This window comes from Belonocnema kinseyi, chromosome 4 (genome assembly GCF_010883055.1).
Source record: "Belonocnema kinseyi isolate 2016_QV_RU_SX_M_011 chromosome 4, B_treatae_v1, whole genome shotgun sequence".
Lineage (NCBI taxonomy): Eukaryota > Metazoa > Arthropoda > Insecta > Hymenoptera > Cynipidae > Belonocnema > Belonocnema kinseyi.
Window position 1 is genome coordinate 34,991,764 of NC_046660.1, and position 7,310 is coordinate 34,999,073.

Below are 7,310 nucleotides of genomic sequence, written 5' to 3' on the forward strand. Positions count from 1 at the left end.
TTCAATCCAAGTTCCAGTGTATTTGTTTTTCCCCATATCCGAGGCCTAGCTACACATTCGTGGTTTTTTCAGCCCAATTTTTTCTATGTAAGTTTTTATTTCATTCGTCCTCTAATGAACTTTCGAAGTTGAAAGAAGAAGTAAATCAAGCTTTACAATTCCACTGCATTCATATTTATAAAATCCCTGCACTAACAAGAAATAATGAAAGTTTTTTTTGCTAAATTAAAATGTTTTTTTCAGTCCTTTTAAACTCTAGCTATCGCTGGTGAAGGATTCTAAATTTGGTGGAATTCAATTATAGCAGAGAGGCTGAAAGCTTCTCTCGGTTGGTACGGAGAAAGAATTTATTAAGCCCACTCTAGGTAAATGTGCAGCGTTCATTCGGATATTAATCAAGGCTTATAAATTATGAAGAACATATATAAATGGCATTTGAAAAATTACAAAGTGAAATAGCCAGCCCGATGAAATGATTTTTAATCCAGGAGATGAAAATTACAGACAAGAGAACATTGTCATTATTTCTACACTAACAGAAACCACACGCGCGAAGAGCGCGTTCGTGTACCTAGCTCTTTACTTCCTTACATTACAAATATAAATAACTTAGAAAATACATTATTAACCAATTTTTTAAACATTGAGAGTTTTAAAAAGCTTTTGAAAAAATAGTTAATAATTTGAAACTAAAAAGTTGAAATATTAACAAAAATATATATTGAACGGTTTTGGTGTATTTTTGGCTTAGAGGTTCTTTTTGCATCCTAGTAAAAATTACCACAAGGATCTTTAGGCGCAGATTAATATAAACTAAGTTATTAACATTTTTTACCTTTTCCCTAAAATTAATAGTTTTCGATAAGAGTAACAAAAATTAATTTTTAGTTTTTTTGTTGAAAGAAATTATTTTCATCATTTTTGGACACTTATATGGAAACATGTGCAATTTTTTGCAACGAAAAATCTGAAATGAATTTTTTGCATTCTTTTAAATACAAATTGTAGAAAAAAATGTACGTACAGAAAATCTGCACTTCGATAAGATCAGTAAATTTTATATATATCATTTTTATATTAGATCAATATTTTTCGACAATTTTTTCAAAAGAAAATATTTTCATTTAAACATTTTTTTATTTAATTTATTTTTTATCTCCACCAAAAATCTTCTTAGTACTTTCAACAAGCAAAATATCAAGTCAATATTCCTGGGTGACATTTTCGGCAATATAACCTGATTTTGAATTGGGAACGTTTCAAATCAAACAATAATTGTAGATAAGATAAAATGTAAAAAAATGGAAATATTTTGAATAGATCGAAAAGAAATTATACTTGTATCATTTCTAAATAGAAGCGTTTAAAATAAATAATTCGAAATTCAACGTACAAACTTCAAGTTGAAACATTTTTAATCAGAAGCTCTCAAAAATGAAATATTTTTAATTCGAAGCGATTAAAATTGAAAACAAAATTGAATGTTTCAAGTTCAAAGTATATGACATTTAAAAATCGTTATTAAATAAAATAAAATTAACACTAATATTTATGAAAGAAACTTTTCTAAGGTCTAGTAATAAATTTATCGTTATTTTTAATATTCAAAATGGCAATTTTTTAAATAAAAAAAAACTTTAAAATTCAATTATTCTAAAAAACGTAAAAAATGAAGTAATTTTTAATTGAAAAAATTAAAAATTAAAAAAACTTTCTATGCAAAAATTTCGAACTACACACTTTTGAAATATGAAACTGAAAACCTTGAAAATTTTTAAAATTGTAAACGAAATATTTTTGACTATCGTTTATGAAGAAAAAAACTTTAGCTTTGAGGCCCCCGAAATTAAAATTTTTTAGAATTGCACCTTCAAAGGTATAAGATTAAATAAAATTTAAAAACATTTCTAAGATCAATAATTATCCTAAATACTTCGAAATTTATATGGTTTCTAATTGGAAACTTTCAAAATTAACCAATTCTAACATGAAGCGTTAAAAATTAAACAATCGCAAACTTAATATTAAAAGTAGAAGTATACTTAAAGTAGGATATTGAAACAAAGGTCTTAAAAATTATTAACTATTTTAATCATTTTAATATAAAACTTCAAAATAATAACTTGAAAATCAACGATAAAACATTACTATGCGGGGGTAACAACTTTCTGTTGAAGCATATTTTATAAGATGTCAAGCTAACGTATAATATAAAATTGTCACATCGACATTATTATATATAATAGTGGTACTTCATTTTCATCTTATTTCAGAGACTTTAGTAACTTTAGCATAAAAATTGACAGTGCACAGAAGAATGCGGTTATCTTTTAGAAAAATATTGTTCATCTTTAAAAAATGATTAAGAACGACGTGACTCAGTGTATACACTGGAACCTGGGTTTCCGTAAACAGGATTTGTGCGATCCTAGAATGGATGGCCTCTGCATTTTGGTGATGTGGGTTCGGCTGGACTAAAAGAGAGGCGGCGCTCAGTCAAGCGTGACAGACAGCATGCCAAGACAGCATGCGGGCCGCACTCTCAGTGCATTAGTTGCATCAGGTTGCGCCATGCGTCCAAATCCAACACTTCGCGATTTGCAGATATTTTATTTTGCAAATTTAAAAGCCACCTTCCCATGAAATAACAAATTTTTCAACTAAAACCGAACCCGTGAAAAAGGATTCTATTTCTGGAATCTGGCAAAAGCTCCACGTGATCTATAGGTGGTAATCACGCCTGTTCCATTTTCTAGGTAAACTAGTGTTTGCTCAATTATTACTTTATTTGTAATGTCCGAAGGCTAACTGCAGAGCAGACTACTTTTCTCAATTCAAATGTTAGTCAATTGCGACTCAACATTATTTGCGCTTCCAGAAATGGTTGGCCAATTGAGAGATGAATAAAATGAATGATTCATAAAAATTCATCAAGTAATGAATGCACTCTCTTTTCAGAACGGTCACTGGACCAGGAAATCAGAAAACCCGGGAAATAATAGTGAATCTTTTTTTCGCCTAAAGGTTTAAAAATTTTGAGCAGGAATCCATCGCATAATTTAAAGTTTAAATATTACCAATTTCATATTACATGATATAATACAACATAAGTTTCATGTTTATCAACAGTAAAAATAAATAAATAGATGACTTATAAATCTTAATTTTATTGCAAGTATTAAAAATTGAACAATAATTGATTTTACAAGAGAATTCTCAATCTGTTCAAAATTATAAAATTACAAAATCGATTCAAAAGCCTAATTAATTCAAAAAATCTAAACGTGCAATTGAAACTTTATAAATTATTTTCATTTTTAAAAAAGTTCAAAATTATTTGATTCGTAATTAAATTCCTTTATTCCTTTTTTATCCTATTCAAATATTGTTTTCGTGTAATATATGACACTTTTAATGCATTTAATTTAAAACTTTTTAATTAAAAAAAGAATAATTTTGTAACATTTAGCAATATTTTAGTGTTTGCTTGAACTGAGCAATTTTAAATCTAATATTAAAAACTGAAGATTTTGAAATAGAAAGCTTCGAATCGTAAAAATTGCAGTCTTAAATTTAAACTTTCAACGTTAACATTTTTATTGAGTTGAAAAGAAGGAAATTTGAGATTTAATTTTTTTATGAATTGGAAGAGCAACCAATTTTAATTTCATATTTTTATCATTTTGATTGAAGTAGAAGGGATGATATTTTTATTTATTTTTTTATTTTTACTGAATTGGAAGAGGAAAACTTTTATTTTTACCATTTTATTGAGTTGGAAGAGAGACATTTTTTATTTTTCTGATTTTCATAGAGGTGGAACGGACGGAATTTTGGTTATTAATTTTTTTCTGAATTAGAAAATGCCACTTTTTCTTTTAAGCATTTTTATTGAGTTGACAGGGAACAATTTTTATTTCCAATCTTCCAATCTTTTATCTGCATTGAAAGCAGGTAACTTTTTCTTTTCAACATTTTTATTAATGTGAGTTGAATAGGAGGACTTCTTTTAATCTATAGCATCGAAAATTAATTATTGAGCATCTGAATACAAAATTTCTGAGTATTGAAAATATTACTTGAATATATTTTGATGAAAATTCACTCGAAATTCATTCTATTTCATAAAAATTTAAATTTGTATGGTTAAAAGTGTAACTGTTTGTTTGAAAATTAGCATTTATTAGTTAAGGAATTAACTATTATGTTTGAAAATTCGTATTTTTGGTTTATATGCAAATGTTTTTTAAGCTTAAAATAAAAATATTCTTTTGTTGAAATATCTACTATTACTATATGCGTTATGAATTTATGATTTTTGTAGAAAATTCAATTACTTGGTTGAAGGTTGAACTACTTTAATAAAAAATAATTTTTTATAGAAGATTCATCACTTTATTAGAAAGTTCATTTCGTTGATTATAATTTAAACTACATTTACAAAAACTAATATTTGATTTTTAATTGTTTTAACTCAAATGTAACTGTTCGATTTTTGATAAAAATTTGATTTTTACTAATTGCAAACACAACTATTTGGGCGACGGTTGAATCTCTGGTAAAAAAATGAACAATTAGCTTCACAATTCGTTTTCTTCTTGGTTTAAAATTAATTTTCTTAATATACATGTAGATTAAAAAAATTAATTTTCGTTAGTTGAAAATTCATCTTTTTGTTCGTAAATTAATATTTGCAGGTTAAAAATTCAAGTTTTTGCAAACAATTCGTTATTTTGGTTTGAGGTTTTTTTTAAATACTTGTTTAAACATTCGTTTTTTCGTTGCAGATTCATTCTTTTATGTTCCAAATTTATATGTTTGGTTAAACTGTTTTGTTAAACATTCGTTTCCTTTTTGCTTTAAAATTATTTTTTTAACTCACCATGTAAATGGTTAAAAATTGATTTTTATTATTTAGAAATTCGTCTTTTGATTAGAAAATAATATTTGCGGGTTAAGAATTTAACTTTTTTTGTGAAAAAGCTATCTTTTTGGTGTGAAATTATGTTAAGAAAAATCGTTCTATTATTTGAAAATATATATAATGTCAGTACACAAACCGCTACCAGTTTACGAACTGTTTGGACAGTGCAAGAAATGACTAATTACACTGAGTAACTCCGACATATACATATTCTAAATATTGTAGAAACACGTGATCAGAAGCATTTTAATCAATGAATTAAAAATAGAATATCGAATCCAGAAAATCAGATTTTAGTTGCTGCTTTGAAAAATTCGTATTTAGCTTTTATCAAGGTGGTAATTTGTGAATCGACTAGTCCTTTATAAAATTAATAGCAAGCAAAAATGGCCTTTATATCGTGCTTAAGGAATGGCTAGGTCGCAGGAAGTTATGTACGTGAGATCAATTAACAAAGTATTAAGATTGGAGTACAGAAATAAACAATAAGTCGATTACGACTCGCGTGAGGTCAAGTAATAATTTCTGCGATAATGCAAAATTAGAATGTACTATAGGAGAAACGAGATTTTTTTAGGCACTTCCTTTTACAATTTTTAAGGCTTCTTAAAACCTTAAGACTGAACTATTTGGTTAACTATTTGAACTATTTTTAAGGCTTCTTCTAACCCAAAAAATATCGTTTAAGAAATGTTTTGAATTGCAATTAATTATTCTAATCATTATTAACTGAGAAGTAACCAAATTTTGAAAAATAAGTAAAATGAAAGGACTTAAAATAAAGTGAACAAAAGGAGAAAAAGTGACTCACTAAAGGGCACGACCGAAAATAAAATTCTCGGGTGGCACTATAAACTAATTAAACTTTTATATTGAAATTAACGGCATAAAGTTATCTCTCTATGAAATATGACACATAAAGTTAGGATTAATACTTCTGAAAAAAGTGCAGTAAATAAAAGGAACGCTGGTTATTACTGTGAGAATTTATGTGACTACGAAGATAACATTTTGAATACAGGAGTATGAATAATAAACGAATTCATTTCAAAGTATTATTAAAAGTATATTTAATTAGATAGAAAACATATTGACTCTTAAAATTGAATATTTTTCTACTATCGCAAGTTCGTTTCGCAATCCTGAAATATTTAATAATGCATATATCATGAATCGACTGTTTGACTTCTCTCGCAGATGGAGTGCAAAATCAACATAAATCGCAACTTTTTACTTATCTATTCTATGAACGATACCGAGAAATGAGGAAATCTCCATCTGAATATTCAGATCACCTTAATTATTAAAAATAATCTTCTGATTCATTCATTCACTTCGTCCACATTGAAGCTACCATGTTCCCGCTCACTTATCGGGTGCTTTTGTCTCTCGATTCTTTTTTTATAATTCAGTTTCCTAGTAGTTATAGAATAAGGGTACCAGTCTCTGAACACGTAACAGTAGTCGGACAGTCTCGTATATTTTATAGTAAGAATGGTGGAAAAAACTAGAAAATTCCTGCGAATAATTATATAGTATTCATTTTGGGTGTATTTCTTTGTCCTCATTTTATGAGCATTTTACAGATATTTTCAGATTAGATGAAGGTGTTAGTAACCGAGTGAAAAAAGGAGGTCCAAACAAATGATGGAAATAGTCAAAGATGTCGAATCAAGTATACACAAAATTCCGATATTCTATCAGCAAGATTTTCGAAACAAGGTGCTACATTTGTCAAACATTCTTGTTGATAAAAATTGTCTGCATATCAGTAATATTGATCGTAAATTTTCTAAAAGTTTCATGATAATGAAAAATTTCTTTAGAAAAAAACCTGATATAAATTGCGTGGATGCTGATGAAGCCAATATTACTGTTCGTATACAAAAAAAGACTATGTTAGGAATATGGGGAATTTACTTTCCAATTATGATAATTTTGACTTATTAAATGAAAATTCGTTAGAAGAAATAAGAGATATAAGAGTGAAGAGAAATTTCTGGCCAGATGTTATGGTTTGAGATAGATTCACAAAGATAGCTAAAAAAGATATTCTCTTTTGAGAATAATTATTGCAACTATTAATACTCCTACTAAATTTCTAGAACAAAACTGTAATGTAATTGTCAAAGAATCTATCACAACTTAAAAATACAATATTAATAGTTATGGAAGATATGGAGGTTTTGCTTTCAAGAAGTTTGATTTCGCTTTAACTTTTTACTTTCTGTATGTTGATGATACACGGTAAAAAAAAAATTGAGCTGTGACAGGGATATTATTCCTTATTATAGCCAAACATTAGGCTGAAAACGAACGAAGGAATTGAGAAAGATCCCTGGATCAGCGAAAATGAATATCCTTGACCATTTTCCATATACCAGGG

General features: G+C 27.5%; 1 protein-coding gene across 1 annotated transcript in view; it reads left to right on the forward strand.

The window, feature by feature from the left end:
- LOC117171493 (tubby-related protein 4) overlaps positions 1-7,310 on the forward strand; it is a 152,731-nt gene that overhangs the window by 97,575 nt on the left and 47,846 nt on the right. The gene's annotated exons all lie outside the window — the stretch shown is intronic.